Below are 23,827 nucleotides of genomic sequence, written 5' to 3' on the forward strand. Positions count from 1 at the left end.
GAAGAAATGGCTTCAACTTCTACCACTCACATTTACCAATACTGAGTCTCAGTTTCCTTTTATATTCACAACATCCAGCACAATGCCTGGGATATAGGAGTAAACCAAGTGCTCATTGATTTATAAAATTCAAATCTACACCCAATGTTGAGAGGCACAGAAGAAAAAAATGCATATAAAGTTATGGACAAGCTTTAGTGTGATATATATGTAATATATCAATTTTCCAAACTAGATGGAAAACAACCAAAGGCAGAACCTATATCTTCTACTTCTTTTATGTACCTTTCAGTACACATATTTTATGTTTATAAAGGTTTAGCTGTGAACCTAGTCAGCTTTAGGAAAGTCCTAACTGATTTGAAAAGATACTCTCAGTGTTTGAATCAAAGCCCTTGGATGCACAGATTGCAAATTTAACTAGGCTCATTTGCAACAGGTCTCCCTAAATCATTGCTAAGGACTCAAGCCTCCAGAGTTTCAAGTTGTACCCCACTTAATATTCCCAGCACTACCATAGAAAACAGCTTCATATGCAAATAAAGCCACTCTGCTTTCCCTTTGTAGAAACTCCATATTAAGGAAAGGCTGCTTGAGCAGCTGGTGTCCCATCAAGTTCCAAATAATGCCATCGGTAAAGACTGAGCCCAACTCCAAGTATAAAAATGAGAAAGAATAGTAGCATCTGGCTGAGCCCCCATCCCAGATTGCCAATCAAATGTGAAGAGTCCAGTAGTTTGCTTTGCTTTTGTCTCTGAAGACAGAAGTCGATGATCTAGTGATGAGAGAAGAGACAGGTCAGAAAACTTATTGGGCATGGGAGACAAATGGCAATCTTTGTGTAGATTATATATTAAGTGAGTATATAAAGAGATAAAGTAGAAAAAATGAAAAGATGACATCTTGAGTAACAAATGAATAGGAGACAAAAATGCTCTCCTAAGTCAAAAGATGCAGATAATCTGATGAGTTGGAGGGGACAGGGATGGCATTATAAGGGAATTGAGCTTTTAAGGAAGGGAAAGAAGTAGAAAACCAGAAAGAAAGAGAAAAGATCACTGGTTTGGGAAATCAGGAGAATTAGGTTTTGAACCAGGTCCTGCCCAAACTAGCTCTGTGACTTTGAACAAGTCACTTAGCTTTTTTTCAACTTGATCTTCATTTTACTTTAATATATCAATATATCTGTAATCAAATTCATGTGGCTTCTCCTTCTATGAATGCAGATCACAACCCATCCATCTATTGTTCTTTAGGATTCCTGTGCTTTCCATAAATCCTGTTTATCTAATGCTGTTTACCTAATGCACTAGAAGTCTCCTTGTGATTCTTATTTTTATGGATCCTATGGAAGCTTCAGGCTATTAATCTATTACTCTCCATTTTTTATGACAGGTCCATTTGCTTTTCCAGACATACATATTCTCAATGATATCTTTTTATGTCATTTCTTATCTTCAAGTCATCATTGGTAATATGCTACACTCTACACACTTTTCTATAGAGACAATAATGTGTCTCTCCAATATTTTTTGAATCATTTGAATTGCCTAAGATCTTAGAATTCCATGAATACATAATTTCAACTAGGCCCTCACTGCAATAAGGCAATTGTTTTATTCTTCTCTACTTAACTCATTATGCTATTTACCCCAGAAGTTTTCTCAAATCTTTTCATACCTCCTTGACTTCTAAGTACTCACCAATCCTTTTACCTTAGGACCCTCTCAATATCATATTTGACCAAAGAAATAAGGTCATTCCCAGATTTTCCTTTCCCCACTTTCTTATTTCTCATCTCCCAGATGTCTTTGCCACAAATTCTGGCTTCACTCCTGTCTCATGAAGTGGTAGTCCTCCTTGCAAAGGTTAATCACTGTACAAACACAAATGAGTCTGTTCTGTCTGATCTTCTCCATTACCTTATTCCCTTTGTTGTCCATATCTATCCTTGTTTTTCAGTCTCTCCTTGTCTACTAACTGCTTCTCACAAAAATTCCAGTGTCTCCCCTATCCTCAAAAAACCTTCAATAACTCTCATCTCATATCTCTCCTCTCTTTTGTGATTCAATTTTTTGAGAAGCTCATCTATAATTAGTTACTCCACCTTCTTTCCTCTCCTCTTCTTAACTCTGCAATATGGCATGCAGCTTCATCATTTTTCTCCAAAGTTTCCAAATGATCTCTTAATTGCCAAATCTAATGACATTTTCTCAATTCTCATTCTTCTTGGCCTTTCTAGCTAGAGGCAGTTAGATGGTATAGTGGTTAGAGTGCTGGACCTATACATGAATTAAAATCCAGCCTCAAAAACTAACTGTGTGACCCTGGACAACATTCTGTCTCAATTTCTTCAACTGTAAAAATGGGTATAATAATAGCACTTACCTTATAAGTTTATTGTGAGGATAAGAAGAGGGAATACTTATACAGGACTTAGAATAGTATCAATCACATAGTAAGAAGCTAATAAATGCTCATTCCTCAGCACCACCAGTTTTTCACATTTGTTCACCCTCTTCTTTTTGGTACTCTTAATCTCTGGATTTTTCCAGATGTAACTCTCTTCTAGTCCTCCTATCTGTTTCATCACTATTTGTTGGTCTTTTTTGTTGGATAATGATGCCCACTAAGAATAGGTGTCCCCGAAGGCTCTGTAATGGGCTTCTCCTCTCCTGACTCCATGTCATTTTACTCTATATTCTCATCAGTCCCCATGAATTTAATTATCATGCCTATGCTGATGATTCTCAGATCTATAAACCTAGTCTTAACATTTACCCTAACTACTAGTCTCATATCGTCTTAGGGATTTTTTTTTTGGCAAGGAAATTTGGATTAGGTGACTTGCCCAATGTTACACACTTAGTAAGTTAGGAAGCCTGAGACTGTTTTTGAACTTGAGTCCTGCTGACTTAAGGACCAATGTTCTATCCACTGTACCATATTACTAACCTCCCCAGGCTCATATCTTCAACTGCCTATCAGATATTTCAAACTGCATGCCCACAGATATATTAAAATGTTCAAATTTGAACTTATTATTTTCCCCCAAGCCTTCCTCCCTTCCTAGTTTTCCTATTACTATGCACTCAATTAAGGTATCATCTTCAAATCCTCCATCTTTCTTACCTCTCTTCCATGTACAATCTGTTGCCAAGTCTTATGGATTTACCTTTATAACCATTTTCATGTATACTCAATTCTCTTCTCTGATGCTCCTCCTCCAAATGCAGGCCCTCAACCATCTAATGTCTATACTATTGCAATAGGTTTTTGGTTATTATCATCAGCACAAGTGTCTCCTTACTGCAAGCTATCAAATTGCATTAATCTATCAAAGCGACCTTCCTAAAACCCAGATCTGTCCATGTCATCTTCCTACTTAATAGATTCAATGGTTCTCAATCATCCCCAGGATCAAATGCAAAATTTTTTAGTTTGCATTTAAAGCTCTCCATAATCTGCATCACATATATGCCTATCTAGACTCCTCTACCTTACTTTCCCTGTCACATATTCTATAATCCAATAATACTAATTTCCTTGTGGTTCTTCAAACAAGACATACTATCTCTGAAAATCAGGCAATTTCAATGTCTATCTCCCATGCCAGCATATAGTGCTTTCTCTTCTCTACTTTCTGATTTTCTTTAAGTCCTATCTGAAATCCCACATTCTACAAGAAGCCTTTCTTGATCATTTCTAATGAATTGTTACATTCCCTCCTTTAATTACCTTTTCCAGTTCTTATTGAACATAGCTGTACTCATGTTTTCTCTCATTAGTTCCTAAGTTCCTTGAGAGCAGGGACTATGTTTTCCCTTTTTTATATCCTTGTCCCTTATCTCAGTGTCTGGAACAGAATAGATACTTAATAAATGTTTATTGACTGATTTATAAACTTGTAACATTGCCATGAGAATTTTGTTGTTAAAGAAATGAGTTTTTGTAGCGGGGGAGCAATTCCCGATTACTAAAATTGCTGGATAATTATTTGGGTAAAATCTAGCCCCAATTTAATAAATCCTAGCTCCTAGCCTCCTCTTAAGCTCTGAGTCCCAATACTTGTTCATCTGGAATACCTGTCAATTTCTTTAATTGGAATACAACTAGATGCTGTCCAATGCACTCATCAAAAAAGATGGACAAATTGTTTAGAGGAAAATGGAAAGTACTTAATCCATGATTTAGAGTTTTTGCCTACAAAAGACAAATTGGTTAAAGCAATGCCTCATTATTCATTGAATGGATAGCATCTGCAGATTTCTGAACGACCAGCTAAAGGGCCAGAAATAAAGAAAACAGACTCTGAACATGAAAAGAGATGAAAACAGCTAAAAATCAAAGCATGAAGATTATAGAAGATTAAATGGGATTGTAGCAATGAGTACCATTATCTAAGATTGTATGCAAAAGGAATTCCATAAAAAAAAAATGACTCAGATTTTATTTATTTGTTTGTTATTTATTCATTCATTCATGTCCGGAATTATGATCTCATAGGCATCAGAGGCTCCCTGTACCAGTGAAGATCAGCAACTCTCCTGTAACTGACAGTTTTAGTAAAGTTGCCTGTGGAATTGGAAGGTGAAATAGCCTTCTAATATACTCTAAACTATTTATACCTGCACTTTTTTATAATACATATGAATCGGAAATAAAGTAGAACAGCTTATCTGTTGATTAACAGATAAACAAATGTGGCACATGAATGTATTGGAATATTACACTGTTGTTAGAAATAATGAGTGGTGAATACAGAGAAGTATGGGAAGACCTATATGAACTGGTGCAGAGTGAAATAAGTAAAGCCAGGGCAGGTACCATAGTAGATAGAATGCTGGGCTTGAATCAGGAAGCCTCCTCTTCATGAATTAAATTCTGGCTTCAGATACTTACTAGTATGAATCTGGGCAAGTTACTAAACATTGTTTTCCTCATTTCCTCATCTATAAAATGGGTTGGAGAAGAAAATAGCAAAACTACTCCAGTATCTTTGCCAAGAAAATCCCAAATGGGATAAGAAAACATTGGACATGACAGAAAAAAGACTTAATAAAAACAAAAAACAGAGCCAAAAAATATCTAGAGTCACTACAACAATTTAAGTTAAAAATTTAAGTTAAAAACCCACAAGTAAATGTATCAAAATTATAAAGATCCAGTAAGACTCAAAGCAAGAGATAGAAGACACCTCTAAGGTGTTAGATGTGTTATATGTTGTATGTTTTCACTCTTTTGCAATGTATTAACCACTTGTGCTAATTTTTTTCCTTTATAAAATATACTATTTGTTATATGGATAACTCTCTGAGAGGAGGAAAGGACAGCAGTAATTATGTAAAAAAATAAAATATTAATATAAGCCTATTTTTTAAAAAAGGAAGGTCATTTCCCAGTTGACAAATGGTCAAAATATATAAATGGGAATAAATCAAAACTATACTCATATGAAAATGCTATAAATCAATATTCATTAGAGAATAAAATAATTTTGAGATATCATTTTATAGTTATCAGATTCCACAATGATAAAAGGATAAAATGGCAAATATTTGAAAGGGATATGGAAAAATTAGAACATTAATTCACTGTTGATGAAATTGTGAATTGATCCAACCACTTCGGAGAATAATATGAAATTATGCCCAAAGAGTTATAAAAGCATGTATACCTTTTGACCTAGCATTACCACTATTAGGTTTTATTCCAAGGTGGTTAGGAGAAAAGAAAAACAACTTGTACATTCTAAAATATTTATAACAGTTTTTTTTTGTGGTGGCAAAGAACTGGAAATTCAACTGGGGAATGGCTAAACAAGTTAAATATTATTGTGATGGAATACAACTGTGCTATGAGAAATGATGAGCTAGTTGTTTATAGAAGAACATGGAAAGGCATGAAATACTGAAAAGTGAAATGAGCAGAACCAAGAGAATGTTGTACATAGTAACAGAAATATTGTCATAAGCCTAACTTTTAATGACTAGTTCATTTGAAGTATCATAAATACCTAAATTAACTAATAGGGTCTCCATTCCAGAAAGAGAACTTACAAATAGAAATATGTATAGTTTTACATAAATATATTCATATATGTATACATCTCTATATAAATACATTTACATATACACACATTCATCTAGTATGTAAGTGAGCAGTCCCCATCATGATTTTCATTTTTGATGGGGCACAGTGACTCACAAAGGTTACATAAACATGAATGCTTCATGATATGTATTGAAGACTTCACTATATTGTCTTTATCCCAAAACCTGTCTTTTCATAGCCTTTCAGTCATATAGGTTCATAACATCAGTGTCACCTTTGACTCTTAACTCTCCCTCACTCCACACATTCAATCAGTTATCAGACTTATCAATTCTATTTCCTAAAATCCATTTCCTTTCCACTTACCCTTCTACTACTATCATTCAATTCCTCATTACCTTTCACCTGAGCTATTACCAATTCATACACAAATATGTTGCTGCTAAATTGATATTTCTAAAATACTGATTTGATTATGTCATTCCCCTACTTCAGTGACTCCATGATTAAATGTCATTTCATCTTTATCACATTCTTTTAATAATTTCTATTTTTATGTAAGTAATAAAATCTGTACAATAGTGTAGTACTATGTGATTTATAAATAAGCAACTATACCCACATTGGGAGTACATGATTTTTTTTAGAATTATAGAGGAGCAAAATTTAAAAAAAAAGTTTGAAGATTACTGTACTAGACCATGCTTCAATTCTTAGAGTTTATACAAAATATTGTTATAGTTATTTTAAAAAATACAAAATGCTTTAAAATTACTTTGTTCTGACTATAGTCATATACTATATATATATATATAAACATATATATGTATACTATATACCTATATATGTAGTTTATATATATATAATTATAAACACATTTATGTGCATGCATACACACAAAAATATAAACTGAGCACCTGTGACCTTTCATTTGTATTGTAAAAACTCCCAGGAGTATTTGTTTTACTAAAGAAGTTCCCTATCTTTAATTAGCTATTCAATAGGAAAGAGGGGAAACATGAATATAGAATGGAAGTCACTCAGTGGGATTGGGTAAATAATTATATTCTGATTAGAAGGTGAGATTAGGAAGAAGCAAAAGTAGTGTGTTTTTTTTTAAGTCGACTTTCATGGATTCTATCTTATCTTGTTCTAACTGACAAAAAAAGGGACAGAATTTCTAAAAAGAGAGAGGAAAAGATCCTGAGAATGTCCAAGAGTCCCTGAAAGTCTTCTGCTGGATGACAAACAGAAAGAGAAGAACAAGTTAGCATAACCCTCCAACATCTTTGGGTCTTGGCTCTTGTGCCTCCATGAACTGGTATTTTCTCAGTTTTATGACTAGCAAACTTCCACTTCCTCTTGTAATTCCTCTGCAAAATCCTTATACTGTATTTATCTTAGTTTCTTCAACTACAAAATGGAGGTGGTAGCACTTACCTTACAGGGTTGTTATGAGGATCAGATGAAATAATATTTATTTTTTAAAAAGCAGGATAATTTTTGGCAAATAGCAGGTGATATTTAAATGCTTATTCCCTTCCCTTCCTCAATCCCCATACTTTTTTGCCTTATCTTTCCACTTCATCTTTTCACTCCTTCTTCCTGTGCTTATGGAAAATTGGCTCCTTTGGAAGAGAATATCTTCCAGACATTCTCTGTAGCATATTCTCTCATGCTCCTTGACAAGGATGAAGAAAAGGCATGTTCCTTAATCCCTGGTATCACTTTCACTTTTCCTTTTGCTATCAACACTCACTCACAATTATCCTTGAATCCCTTACACTTTTATTCCATTGCCATTCAGTTCTTGCCAAACTCTGACCAGAGGTTTATTTATATGAAAGGAGACACAAAGAAAGCTATGCCAACTGAGTCCATCAAGTATTTATGTTAAACTCACTTGGGTTCTCATCAAACTTGAAAATACCTTTATTATTTTCTGATTGACCCAGGGAGAGTCTAAACCTTTTCTTATCCTTTCAAATTCTCTACACCAGATGTATCAAACACAGCTTATAAAACCTTCATGTGCAGTCAGAACTAGATTAATATGTAAAGGAGAAATATTTAACAAAATAAATAAAATTAAAATAGGACATAGGCAACATTAATATGTGGCTTTCTAAGTAAATATGTGGTCCACACCTTATTATGGTTTTAGTGGTCCCCATTTCTATTTGATCTTGATACCACTGCCCTAAAATATTTCTTCCCATCATCTTCAGTAGAGAACCTCAACTACTACTTTACATAAAAAATTGAGAGCATCTGTCTCCTCTCTTAGTTCACAACCCCTTCTACTTCCTACCTCATTCTCTCCTCCTTTGTTTTAATCTTAAAGGAATAGCTGGATCATTCTCTTGCAAAGTCCTCCACTCTGGTTATCCTACCTTTTATTTCCTTTAGGAAAACCATACTATTTATTCCTTTTCCTTTCCCACTCCCTCTCCTTCTCCTGTTTCTATTTCAGTCCTCATATCCAATCAGTTTCTAAGTTTTGTTGAATCTTTTTATATAGCATATCTTACTCCCATTAGTATGAACTAATGAAAAGGTAAATGAGCAGAAGCAGGTGAACTATTTGTTGTTGTTGTTCATTCATATTTTCAGTCCTGTACTACTCTTCATGACCCCATTTAGAGTTTTCTTGGCAAAAATACTGGAATGGTTTACCACTTCCTTCTCCAGATCATTTTACAGATGAGGAAACTGAGCAAACAGGGTTAAATGCCTTACCAAGGGTCACAAAGGTAATTACATGTCTGAGGTCAGAAACCTTGGGAACTCAAGAAAAGACGTCTTCCTGACTCCAGGCTGGCTACCTGTTGTCTCCTGTGATATAATATGAGCTTCTTTAGGGTAGGGATTGTTTCGTTTTTGTCTGTCTGTCCAGTCCCTAAAACATTTTCTAGTGCATAGCAGGTACTTATTACATATGTTTTCATTAATGGATGGAGGAAGTGTTCTGATAAATTTTAGGATATTGAGATGTTTCACTGATCTGAATCACCTAATTTTGGGGATTCTTTCTCCTCTGTTCATCCTCTGATCCCCTTAAAATGGAATCAGCTGCGTAGTCTATCACTCTTTGCAGTGATTATTTAAAAATACCAGTTATACTTGCAAAATCTCTAGTAAGTGACTTCTAGCTTCAATTAAATAGCTTCCCACTTAACATGAATATAGATCAAAACCAGTAGCTGGTGGCAAAGTCAAATCACCAAAGATGTTCAGCCTCCAGAGCTTTATTTTTTTTCACATTTATCTTCAGGATTACTTAACATTTTTAAAATGTGACATATATCCCAATACCAAACACATATTTTCTATTTATTTGGTGCTTTCATTCCAAAAATGCTCTCTTTTCATCCCCAAAAGATGTTTTGGGAACTGACTACTGAAATATCAGTAGTATCTAAATATATAATATCTATAAGAAAAGTCGAGCAAAAAGCTTCTAGTCTGTATACAGACAGAAGCAAGAGAGAAAAGAAATCTGCATCTATTAGCATCATGGAACTTTGATATTTTCTCTACTGAATTAACTCCAATCATTTTCAAGAAAGAACATTTCAATACATTTTTCTGACAGGTAGGAAATTAACTACATACCAGAAGCTATTGAATTCAACTTTAACAGTATCAATAAACATTTCTGATTAAATTATGAAATTGATTTTATAATTTTGACCATTATGTTTTTACATCAATATCATCATATGACAGTAAATGTAGTTACTGCTTCCTTATTGATCTCAGACATGGCACTCTAAAGTACTCATTTGACTATATTACAAAATCAAACTTGATTTCCTGTAGGATTGCAGTAACTTCAGGTCATAATCTGGTCCTGGGAATCAAGAACAGATGAATTATTCAGTTATTAAAAGATAGATTTTCCCTTGGAGGCAAAGGAACACTTTGCTTAAGTTATTCTTACCAGCTGTGTTGTAGGATGTATCTCTAAATGGAGTGATGTTGTGAAGGGCTCATATATAGCTATCCCATCCTCTTAGTCTAACTGATAGTGTGACATTTTGTGCTGTTGGTGAATCAAATGACTCAACACAACTCAGCAAAAAAATTGCATGGCTAATTCTTGTCACTTGGGAATCAAATAAAAATCAATGTTTTCATGACTCCTAAGAAAGTCTATTTCTCAGTCTCATTGGTCTACCCCATCACGGTAATTGTAATCTTTTAGGCCATTCCTTTTCTCTGTAAAGTTAAATGTTTAGTTAAAAATACATAATTCACTAGTTAAAAGTAGCAAGGAAAACCAAGGGAAAAGAAAATGTGTATTTATAAAATATCGCTTACTGCATATTATAAATCCCCAATTTTGCTTTCATAATACCTGTGGTATATTGGAAATATCACTGGCTTTAGAGTCTTGAAAACCTGGGATCAGATTCTGTTTCTAGATTTTACTTAATTTCTCCATGTCTTAGTTTTTTTTTTAATCCGAAAAATGAGAGAGATCAGATGGTCCTTAAGGTACCTTTCAGTGTTATTACTCTATAAATGTACAAATGTGGCTTCAATGATCTTAAATCATATTGCAAAAGTATCAAAGATTCCTAAAACAAAATTAATTTTAGGATCATTTTAGAGATTAAAAAGAATTTAAATATTAACTAATCCAAACATGTTATTTTACAGAGAAGCACACCAAGACCTTTTAAGGACCTGCTCAAGATATACTATAATAATGATTGAACCAAGACTGAACTTCAGATCTCCTATCTTCCAACACAGTCTTATTTCTATAATATTACTATCTACATAAAAAGTAATTATAAAGAGTTGGTGTTTTCTGGGTAAAATTCCAGAACATTGTAAATCAATCACCAAAACTCTATCATTCTGCTCATACTAGTAAAGCTATCTATTTTAATTATCCAATGTTGCCATTTTCCAACTTCTTTCGACAGAATTATTGAGATAATTGTCAATTACTTAATATAAGCAAGGCAACATCACCTGAAAGATTTTAGTTTTGTTAATTCTGGTTTTAATTCCATCTAATTTCTGAAAGGGCTAATGTGTGAATTCATAGTGGATAGTGATTTTTTTTCTAGTGCTGATTGTATTTCTTGTCATTTCTAGCAGGAAATGCAAAATCGAAAAGTCATTTACAGTCCTCAGATCATAGAATAAGCCTTTTAATTTCATATTTATATTATCATTTGTAATAATAAAGTTTCTTTCTTGAAAACACTATGTTGATGATATCAATGAGCTGACATATCATGACTCTTTTATTTGATTTGACTGTAAGCTCCATGAAGGCACTTTATTCTTGTATTCCTAGTTGGATGCTTTGTACATTTTAGGTACTTAATAATTATTAGATAAATTAACGAACAAGGACCTTTACTGCTCATGTGATCACTGAACTGGGTTCAGTTCTGATAAACTAAAATGAAATTGAACTTTAAAAAAATGACTTCCCAATGTAGGAAGATAGTAGGAAAGCTCATTTATAGTTACCTTGAGATATTTAATTCAAGCTGGTTATGTCAGGTGCACCTGGAAATAACAATAACAATTTACTAGAACTTGAAGTTTACAAATGAGTTTATACACCAGTGAGTTTATAATATTATGTAATGTTATATAATATTATGTCCATTTGACAAATGAGGCAACTGAGACAGAGATTTTAAGTGACTTGATCATAGTTTTACTTGACTCAAATTCCAAAGAATTGAAAGAATTCTTGAGCCAAAAAAGTGTCATATGCTCTCTTTCATATTGGTACTGCCTAATAGCTATCTCTCCTCAGTCTTACATCTTACTGAGCCTTAAGTATAAGAAAAATAGTTTCTATTTCCTATTTCCTCTCCTAATACAAAGTGAGGGGCTATTAATTGAAATAAAATTTGTTGAGTATTGTTAAATAGAGCCACTAATGTTGTGTGAGATATTGTACTTTGAGTACATTTCTATATTCGTTAACTCATTTGATTTTCCCAGCAGCCCAGTGAGGAATGTGGAAAATGTATTATTCACTTATTTTATACATGTGGATACTGAGGCACAGAAATGATGATGGTGATGGTGGTAGTAAATAGCAATTAAGATTTATATATGGCACTCTAGGGTCACCTTCCCCCACATCACAGATTAGATCCTCTGATGGAATGTCAATTCCAGATCCCAAAGTATTTTGTGAGTCTTTACTCCTAAACTATATAATTCATTAGCTCCCACCAGTGTTTGTCTTGTTTCTGGTCATTCAAAGGACACATTTAACTAAAAACAAAGTCATTTACTAAAATGGCATAATAAGAACCATAGCAACTAGATATCGCTACTAATCTGGAATGGACTTTTGTAAAAGCATACACATTTGATAAGTTAGAGAAGCCCATATATAAGGAACACATGTCCAAGGAAAGTAGGGCAATTTATGCCTTATATGCTTCAAAGATACTTCAAGGATAGTAATGATTTTGTGTTACCCCTGTGGATCTTGGTATCACAATCTATTGGAGACCATTCCACTGAACACCATTAGATGCAGTTTTGATGGATGCTACTTTACTATATAGTAACTATCATCTCCACTTTGGAATTCAGATGACAATCTGGCTTAGGTGATGTTTATGCACTTTCAGAACAAATAGGATCCATAATGGCAGAACCATCTATACTATTACCTCTGGGACCATCTTCCAAGTAGAGTCCCAGATTCAGGGTGAGTCCCAGATTTCTCAGGTGGACTCTCCTCTCAGGCTGCATGGAGTATGTTTTCATTTGCTTTGAGATACCACTGCCTATGATGAGGGGAGGAGAGAGAAATCCCCCCTTTCCCCTCTTGTTAAATTCTCAAAAAAATAATATAAAAGAGAAGGTAAATAATGAATTCTTAAAACTCAGGTTCATTCTCCATAGCTGGCTTTCTTTTCAATTGACTAATATTTCTTCTATTAGACTCCTCAAGAGCAAAGACTGTTTTTTTGATCTTTTTTGTATCCCCAATACCTAGAACACAACAGTCACCTAACGAACATTTGTTGATTGACTCTGAGGATATAAAGGTTGGATTTTTCTTTTTTAAAACTCTCAATTCCTCAGATTCACAAAAGCCATGAGTAGTTGATGAAAAATTAACTAGAAAAAAGAGAATTGATGCAGTTCCTCCCCCCCTACAACTTTTTTTGGCCACTTCTCCCTCAAATATTTCTTTATATTTTAATATGCAAATGGATCAGTCAAGATCTAAAAGGGGGATCTCTTATACTTCACTGCCTCTGTCCCTTTCCTTTTTTATTCTATGTTTCCTAAAATAGAGGAAAGTCGATTGAGAAATTCTCCAATAGAGAATTTAAAATTTCTTTTAAAATTGTAGTGGCATTGTGTTTGTATATATATGTGTGTGTGTGTGTGTGTGTGTGTGTGTGTGTGTGTGTGTGTGTGTGTGATCATTTTCACTTGTGTCCCACTCTGTGTGACTCCTTTTGGACTGAGAGTAAGTTGGTATTTCTTTCAGCCCATTTTACATATGAGGAACCTGACGCAAACAGGGTTAAGTGACTTGCCCAGGATCATACAACTAATAAATATCTGAGGTTGGATTTGAAATCAGATCTTCCTGATTCTACGTCTAGTACTCTAGCCACTATCCCATGACTACCCATGATACATATATTTGTGTGTGTGTATAGACACATATATACACCCATGTGTGATATATGCATGATTATATATTATATAATATATTATTATATATTATATTATATATATTATATATTATAATTATGATAATATATAATATATTATAATATATTAATATTATATATTATAATATTATATTATATATATTGCACATGTGTGCAAACATATATTTGTATGAATGCATTTATATATGTGTGTGCATAATCCCATTTGAAGCTCACAATAATCAAGATGGTAGGTACTATACCTTATTATACATATTAGGAAAAAGGATCAGAGAGTTAAAAGGTCTAATTGTTTTTTGTCTTTGTATCCCCAATGCTAAACATAATGTCTGGTTAATAATAAGTGCTTAGTAAAGGTTTGCTAGTTAGTTGATTTTTCCATAGTCATATAGCCTTTAAGTGTCTAAATTAGTTTTTGAAGGAAAATCTTTCTGAATCCAAGCACAGCATTCTATTCTCTTATTCTATTTCTCTTATGCTGAGAAAATAAATGATTTTTTCTCATTATTAGGTCTTTAACCAAAGGATATTTAGAGATTAAAATTAAAAATGGAGAATTCACATGTACATATGTATGTATATATAATATTTATGTTTATAGCATATTTTTGTATCAGCCTCAAAATTATAAACAAAGCATATTTCCTACCCATTGGGAAATTTCTAGAAAGATTCTGGTATGTGAATTAATGAAATATATTGTGTCATAAGAAATGACAAATAGGACAATTTCAGAGAAAACTGGGAAGAACTCTATGTACTCTTGTAGAATTGAGTAAAAACATGAAGAAAAATTTATGTGACATTATAAGTAATGGGAACTTTAAAACTCTCTAGAATTCTGGCTAAGGCAATGATAAACCACAAGTTTAGAGGACCAAAGAATCCTACCTTCTGCCAGAGATGTTGACAAACTTACAATTCAAAATGATGTATTAATTTTTTGGACATGACCAATGTGAGATGTTTTTATTTTTTGCTGGACTCTACATTTTTGTAATGAGAAGTTTTTTTTTCTTTTAATTATTCATTTGGGGGAATAGTGGACAGATGAGATGGCAAATTTTTTTTCATTAATTTATCCATGAAAGAGAAAATGAATGACTTGCTTACCAATGATAGAGTAAGAACTAGAGCATGTCTTCAGACTTCCAATCCAAAGCTGTTTTCATTGCTATGAAGTATCTCACCTTTAAATAGATTTGAAGATTTGAAAAGATTTTTATGAACATCATCATTTGTGGGAAAGTATAAAGCACTTTTCAGACCTAGGAAATTATTATTATCCAAATGGGCTATGGACCTGGAGCCAAAAGAAATTTATATTCTCTTGGGTAAATAGAGCTTCAACAGGTGTTTTGAGTAAGGCTTGGGGTTACATTTTGATTAACCTAAGTGAAGCCCTTACATCACATAATGCCAGAATGCAATGTGATACGGCCAAACAGAGCCCCTTGGAGCCAGAATAGTCCTCTAGTTTCATGTAGTTATGATTTTGATTTTCATTAATTTCAGTGATCTTTGCAAGCCCTCATTTGAGGAATGAAGTGGGGAAGGGAAAGGACCAGCAGTCCAAAGAAAAAAAGAAAGGATGTTTGCTTTTGCAAGTAGCAAATTCAAAAACAAACTGTCAGACTAGTTAAACAAGCAGGTCATTGAGACTTGCCAAAAAGGTGTAATGAAATGAATAAGGAGTATTTGGGATTTGTTTCTTTGTTTTCCCAAAGGGAAGAAATGGTGAGGCTGTGCCCTGTGATTAACTTTTCCTGTGGGTAATATCTGTGCTTTGTTTTATTATGTAAATAAAACAAGTGGCCCAATCTCATTTACTGAACATACAGTAAATCACATTAGAAACAATATAAGGGCAGTGGAGAAGGAAGAAGAGGCCTTCTCTCTGATGACTGTATTTGCAAGATTATTACAAGGAAGGGCAAGGTCAGCCTTTCTGAAGAGGAAGGAAAAGGAGCTTCATAAAAAACACAGGTCTCATATTAAAAAAAAAAAAAAAAAAAAAAAAAAAAAAAAAACAGGAATGAAAATGGGCTGGGATGTGCCTGGTTTGAAAAGTGGCCTCCAGTTCGGCATGACTAGCAAGATAACTAGGCAAATGATTCATCAGGTTCATAACTCAGCAGGTGTATTGCTGTGTGCCCTGGAAAGAATGTTTCATGGCTGTCTTCAAGCTGTGCCTTTCTCTGCATAACAACAAATGGCCTCCTTCAAGCAGCTAAGGAGAGAAAAGGAAGATCATACCCTGAGTCCCAGGCTACACTTTCATTCCAAGGGGTTCCAGGTGATTTCTGATTCAATTCAGCTTTGGGATTCATTAGGGAATGCTTGTGGGTGCTGTGCTAGGTGCCAGGCAAGGGATGGAAGTGGAAAGCAGCGAGCATCCCTCGCTCTATTCTCTTGAGACACCCACAAAAGCATCCCTTTCAGAGATGAAGCAGGATGGCATGCGTTAGCTCAGACTCCCACAAAAACCCAACTGAGGGAGGTGACCCAAGTTTGATTGCCCACTCATCTGGGTTGGGTTTCACTTGAAACCCAACATATCAAAAACCCAGAATATTATCTTCCTTCCAACATCTGTTTCTCCTCTGACTTTACATTTTTTGCATACTCTGTGACCACTTTTCAGCACATCTCCCCTTTTTGAAACCTTAGGTTTTCACTTTTTTCCTTCTATCTCACCTCTAATTTTTCATCAGCTTCAGATTTGGGTGGATTTAACCACACTCAAACTGTTTGAGATGTGTGTCTTACCTTATTCTTATGACCATACATCCTTGATGTCAATTTGCCTGGAAGATTCTTATGTGTGTTTTTATTGCTATTTATATTTATAATATTGATATTTCTTTTTTCTTTCTTCCTTTTCCTTTCTTTTCCTATCTTTTTTTTCTTTTCCCTTCTTTTCCCTCTTTTTCTGTCTTTTCTTTCCTTCCCTTCCTTCTCTCCTTCCTTTTTCTCCTTACTTCTTTTCTTCCTCTCCCTCCTTCCTTCTTCTTTCCTCTCCTTCCTTCCTTCCTTCTTCCTTCCTCTCTCTCCTTTCCTTTTTTCCTTCCTACCTCCCTTCCTTCCTTGTTTCCTTCTTTTCTTCTTTCCTTTTCCCTCCTTCTTTCCTTCTTTCCCTCTCTCCTTCCTTCCTTCCTTTCATCTCTTCTATTTTTCTTTCCTTCTTTTTGTAATCACAGATTTTTTTTTTATTTCTAAACATACCATTCTCCCATCCTCCGCTTTGTAAAAAAAATAAAATAGAAAGAGGAGTAGAAAAGTTCAGCAAGAAAGAAATAACACAACCAAGTTTGCTAATATATACAATGCTCCACATTCATAGTCTCCCCACCTTTGCAAGTGGGAAGGAAATGCATTTCTTGACCTCTCCTTTAGGGTGCAACTTCCTTAATTGAATTGTCTATATTCGGTTTCAATTATTGTTGGTGCTCTTCCCATTTATATCGTGACAACAATTTTATATATTGTTTTTTTCAGATTTTGCTTATTTCATTTTCTATAGGCTTATATGTTTTCCCATTCTTCTCTGTCTTCATCATTTCTTATAGTGCATTGAAGAGAGTACTGGATCTAGAATCATAAAGTCTTGAATTCAAATCCAATTTCAGAAAATTACTGTGTGATTCTGGATGAATTATAGAGGCCTGCCATTTTCTCATTTCTACAGAGGAGTAATCATAATACATAATTCACAGGGTTATTGCGAGGATCAAATGAGATAATATTTGTCAAATGCTTTGGAAATTTCTAACTATTATATAAATATTATCTGGTATTATTATTACCATTTAATAATTTTACCAGATTTTGTTGTTGATTCCACTGTACAATCTATTTTCCATATTTCTGCCAGGTATTTTCCTCATATAAAGCCATTTTCTTACTCAAACATCTTCAATGGCTTTTTGCTGCCTACCATCTAAAGTTCAAGTTTTTTTTGTTTGTTTCAATGACTATGATTACTCTGCATACTAGTCTCCATAACAATATTCCATATTTCTATAGCACATCATCATTTACAAAGCACTTTCTTCACAACAAGCCCTCCACAATCTGGCATCTTTCTAGCCACAGTTCATTATAAACTCCACCCTTACACTCTAAGCTGTGGCCAACATGAACCAGAAAATCAAAGGAGGGGGAAAATAGGGCATAGTGGATAGAGTGCTGGATTTAGAGTCATAAAGACTTGAGTAAAAATTCCACTTCATAGACACTGGTATGACCATGGGCAAGGCATTTAACCTCTGTTGACCCATTTTCCTTATCTGTAAAATGAGGCAACTCATAACATCTACTTCAAATGAGATCCTATGTAGTTAAAGTGCTATAAGAATTCTAACCATTACTATAATTATATTCCCTAAACACTGTTTTTGCTCATGCTATTCTGCACACACGCACACACACATACACGTTTTTCCTCCTAAGCCTCAAAGCCTCAACTTCACCTGTGGAATGCATTACAAATAAAATACTGGTTCCTCCAGGAAGCCTCTATTAATCTATAAAATCAATATTAATTTTCCCTCTCAAACCTCACATTGCACTTTGTTTTTTCCTTTATAAGCCACTGTTCAGGTATTATTTTGCATTATGATTATCAATGAATATATCATAGTTTTCTCTTAGACTTTATCTTTGAATTGTCAAAACAAAAAAAATTGTCATTTAAACTTGTAATCTATCCATGTATCTAGGCTAATGAACTCTACACAGTAGATGCTTAATATGTGTTTGTTGAATTGTATGACTTATTCCCACCTTACAGATAAAAGAACTAACACTATAACTAACTGAAGGTAGTTATGCAATACTACCTAGGTAGAAAGTGGCCAAGATAGAACTTCTGATTCCAAATCCAGCATTCTTTCTACTGTACCAAATAGCCTTATGGTTACTCTGCAATATTCATATTTTGAGGCTACATTTGTTTGACATCACAACTTCCCACAAAAAGTCAATAGAAATAATGTCTATATAGGAATTAAAATTCAGTTAAATAGAAATATTTAGCTAATTCTAATTTCTGGTTGATTCTATTTCATTTTTTAGCCAAATGCTTGCCATTATATGGACTTAGCCTGAGATGGATAGCTTGTATCTAAATTGGCCAATTAGGTTATTTTTCCCAATTAGAATATAAATGCCTTGAGGGCAGGGATAGTGTCTGTTTCTCCAGTATCGGGAAATGCACCCTATGCTGGAAGTGGTTTTAATAAATATGATTTAATGTTGATCTGAAATAACAACAGAAAACTCTGTTTTTGAAGATAGATCACTGAGCATCTGTGGTATTTGATAGACTGTTACAATGAGTACACACATACACACCCACCCACACACACACACACACACATACACACACACACACACACACACACACACACACACACACAGAGACAGCCCAGAGAAATTATACAACACCCAAGGTTACATACTAGGTGGACTGTGAATTTAAATTTGAATTTATGTTTCTCTTCACACTCCAAAACTCCAGGCTTGCCTCACTTCCTGAGGATGATCCATTCCCCTTCCAGATGTTCTTTGTACAGGAGAAGCAGAGCAAAACTACTTCATCAAAAAGCCAATTTTGAATAGAGGAGAAAATCATATTAAATCACGTCTGATGTAGGGATCACCTCACAATAAACTATACTCAACCAGGTATTTTGTGTGTTACTCCTATTTTTCAATTTCTCTTCCTCAACATTCCCAAGTGCCCCCTTTGTACATGGTTTAATTATTATTCTTTGATTCTTCACTTCTTTCCTTGACTCCTTTAGGCTCCTTATCCAATTTCTTATTTGGCCTCTTCTCTTGCCTCTGACTAGTGATTTTATCTCCTAGTATATAAGTCATTTTCAGGAGCTTCATCACTGCTCTGATTAATCTTCTTCATTTCTCCTCAGGGAAGCCTCTGTCTCTTCTTCAAAGCCTGCCTGCTAAAGCAATCTAGGTTTTCTCTTCAGTCCAGGACATGGGAATCCAGTGGCTGTCTTTCTTCATCTTTTCTTTGCTCTCCCTTTAAAGTACCCTAGGGTCATTTAACCTTAAGATTTGGTTTGAATGCTAGTCCTAATGAAAGATCCACCTTATTTCTCATGTATCTGTAAGATTCATTTTGTCTTCTCCCTTGTCATCTAAACTGGCATTTCACAGTATTTCCTAGGCAAGAGAAATCAGCTCTCCAATTATACTTCCATCTTACTTATCTTTTACCCTATATCTACATAGCCCCAGTTTGTAAAACTAGGTCATATAACTAGGGAGTCAATCATACAATAAATATTTATTAAGGACTTTCTATTATATGTCAGGCACTTTACTAAATGATAAGGATTCAAAGAAAAGCAAAAATATAGATGCAAAAAAGTCCACATTCTAATGAGAGAGGCAATTTATAAATATTATATTTGTATGTGTGTATGTGTATACACACACATACACAAAGAAAATATATCCAGTACACATGTAAAGTCATTTCAGAGTACTGGGAGTAGCACTGGGGAAGAAAAGGAGGGAGACAAGAGTTGTAGAAGATCAACCAAAGTATCCTCCCAAAGGTGGGGTTGGAAATTTCATAAAGGAAGCCAGAAAGAGATTAGGACGGAGATTAGTACAGGTATGGAAGACAGGTAGTGCTACAACAAAGAGTTTGGAGATAGAATACCGTGGATACAGACTAAACCAATGGAAAAATAGCCCAACATCAAAAAATGTGGAGTACACAGAGAAGAATAAAGTGTAAGAAGACTGAAAAAGTAGGAAGGAAATAGGTTGTGAAGGACTTTAAATACAAAACTAAGGATTTTATATTTTATCCTTGTGTGAAAAGGGAGCCACTGAAGTTTATTGAATAGGGGGTATCATGGTCAGAGCTGTGCTTTAGGAAAATCACTTTGGCAGCTGAGTATAGAATAGATTAAAATGATGGAGAGAAACTTGAGTCAGGGAAACCATCTAGCAGGATATTTGGAATGTTGATGTCATGATATTATGAGGGTCTGTATCAGGTTGATGGTTACACAAGTAGATGCATATAAGAGATGTTGTGAAAGGATAAAGGATAAGATCTGGCAATAAGCTGGCAATATGGTGACCATGAACAAGGAGACTAGTTTGGCAATGATGAAGTAAGTCTAGGTGATTAGGAGAATATTGGTGAAAATTGAAATGAGGTATTTTGGAAGTCAGAAAGATATTAAGTTCTCTTTTAGATAGGTTGAGGTGCTTATAATATATTCAGTTTGAGATGCATAAAAAGCAGTTGGTGACATATATACACACACATAAATATACTTACACATGCATATATGTATGTATAGATAGACAGATACATATATATATATGTACATATATACATATATGCATTCCCATACACGACTTCAGATATTTACTAGTTGGGCAAATTATTTAACTCTTTGAGTTTCATCTCATTCCTCATTCCTCATCTACAAAATATCTGTACCTATTTCACAGTATTACTGCAGTGGGAAATTATATCTGATTTCTTATTATTATTCAGAATGGTTATATAAAGGAGAGTACACTAAAATTGAAACTTTAGCCAGATAAATAAGTAAAGAGCAGGCCTACTGCTTGAGAAGGATTGGAATGGGATTAAAATTCCTCAAACTGGATGTTTATAAATAAGAAGTTACATTTTATACTGACTCACTTCCCTAGATTTGAGGACATTCCCCAATTTCAAATGGACCAGTCTGTCACAAAGTTGGGGTATTATAGAAATGGGATGTGGAGTATAGCCAACATATTACCATGAATGGGATATTGCATCTACTTCACAATATTGTTGGGTGAATCAAATGAGACACCATATGTAAAGCACGTTGCAAATCTTAAAGAGCTATGTAAATTCTAGCCATTGTTATCATTTTTGTTGTTTTTACTCTTAGCTGTAGGACTAGAACAAATGTTTAAACTCAATCTAAGAAATACCCAGGCTACAAAACTATCTCCAGTTTTTCCAGGGGTCTCTAATGTCATGACATTGTTTTATTTGCCTGGTGTTCTGAGTATCTTTCTTTATGGACAGGAAACCCAAGGCAGACTCAATTCAAACAGCAATGAAAAACTACATATGATTGTTGTTATCCTACCACTTTTTCTCCCCAAATTTGATACATGTGATGTATGGATATAGAAGAACCACAAGTCATGAATTTGGACCAACACAAACACCCAAATTCACTTCTGTAACTACAAGAACCAAATAAGAGATTCACCCCAAACCGAATATTTACCATTTGTCAACCAGTATTCTTCTTACTAACAGAAATCCTTAAAATATCATGGTGGAAATGTCAGTCCAAGTAGCTACTCTGTTTCAGCAGAACTCATAAAAGGGAGAATAATAGAAAGGAACTCCCCTTCTCCTATTCATGGGAATATGTCTGTAATATTACACATCCCATCTCTGTAATACCCTAAATTCCTAACAGACTGATCCATTTGAAACTGGGGAATGTTCTCAAATCTAGGGAAGTGGGTCAGTTATAAAATGTACCTTCTTATTTATAAACATCAAGTTTGAGGGAATTTTAAGCTCATTTCAATCCCTCTCTGGCAATAAGCCTGCAATTCTTTACTTATTTACATGGCTAAAGTCTCAATTTTATAGTATTTTATCCTCATTGTGGTCATTCTCCTCTATATGAAGGCTCTGAATAAGGATAAGAAATCTGATATAATTTCCTACTGCAGCTCTCATTGCTTTCCTTTGTACCCTTGTTATATATTATTCCTTTCACACTAACTAGCTTTCTTATAGTTCTTTGCAAAAGTCTTACACTTTTTAGGAGAGATATCCCTGTTCTCTGTGCCAGCTCATTTCTCTTGGAAATATTTGTAATGATTACTTGACAAAAAATGTAGACACAAAATTATGCAACCAAGAGCTATACTTTTATCTCCCACCTCCACAACTTTGTACCAGCTCTTCCCCATGCCTACATTGCACTCCTTCCTCATTGCTGCCCCTAAAATGTTCTCTTTCCCTTCAAATCTCAACCTGGGCTGTATTTGTTATATGACAGCTTTTCTGATTCCTCTCAGCTACCAGTGCCTTCATTTTCAAATAACTGTATTAAAACTACATATGTGTGTGTATATGTATAAAATACACATATATGTGTCTCCTCCAGTGGAATACAAGTTCTTTGAGGGCAAAGAATGTTTCATTTTTGTTTCCTTGGCAATTAGTACAGTGTTTGTCATTTAATAAATGCTGATATATTAAATAAATTTTTGCTGTAAAAATAACATTCCATTTTTTCTGACCCTGCATAGCACTCAGAAACAATAACAACGACTTACAATTATAGTGACTTTCTCAACTAATCCATGCTAAAGTATTAATAAATGTTTATAGAAGTTACTACCCTTTCATTTTAACAGGGGCCTTCAGGAAGTTATAATGCCTTAAGCCAAAGAATGAAAGGTGGAAATAGCACATAACATTGCAGTCCATGTACCCAGTGTCCCTTTTCCTTTTTAAAGAAATTCTGACTTTTTTCCTCTCTTGGTCATTCCAAGTATCTATTTCTCTTGCAACAAGGCCAAGACACTGTAACTTTTATTTATTTTTAGTTGTTAATCTCACAGGCAGCATACTTCCAGTTAATAAAATCAAATTCCCCAACCAGCATCCTTCAGGGGTGTCATTCTGTGCTCCAAATGAGTCTAAACAAATGTGCTTGCTTCCCTCTTTCCCTGACCAGGTGTTGGTTGACACAGATCTACACAATGCCACTTTTGCTGGTTGGCAGGAGGGTCTGAACAGTGTGCAGCTGTCATCACCCCAATGCCACAAATGTCACCTCGAGTCCACATTCCCACCTGGAGCTTCTTGTCTCCGATTCACAAGCTGTCCATCTGCCTCTGAAATTCTATTCCAGTATCAGACTCTCAGGGAAAAGGGGGCTTTGGGGATCTTGACAAAGCAGGAGGAATGAAATGAAGGACATTTCTCTCATTTGACCTAGAACCAAGGATCCTAACAAGGGGACAGATGTTTGAATCCAATTAGTCCTGTGGCA

General features: G+C 34.5%; 1 long non-coding RNA gene across 1 annotated transcript in view; it reads right to left on the reverse strand.

Moving 5' to 3' along the window:
• LOC141553256 (uncharacterized) overlaps positions 1 to 23,827 on the reverse strand; it is a 108,184-nt gene that overhangs the window by 83,084 nt on the left and 1,273 nt on the right. The window contains exons 2-3 of the long non-coding RNA XR_012485353.1: positions 14,859 to 14,935; positions 11,551 to 11,589 (exon numbers count right to left, since the gene is read on the reverse strand). This is a non-coding gene — a long non-coding RNA (uncharacterized LOC141553256). The remainder of the gene's footprint in view (positions 1 to 11,550; positions 11,590 to 14,858; positions 14,936 to 23,827) is intronic.

The sequence above is a fragment of the Sminthopsis crassicaudata genome, chromosome 2 (genome assembly GCF_048593235.1).
Source record: "Sminthopsis crassicaudata isolate SCR6 chromosome 2, ASM4859323v1, whole genome shotgun sequence".
Taxonomy (NCBI): Eukaryota; Metazoa; Chordata; class Mammalia; order Dasyuromorphia; family Dasyuridae; genus Sminthopsis; species Sminthopsis crassicaudata.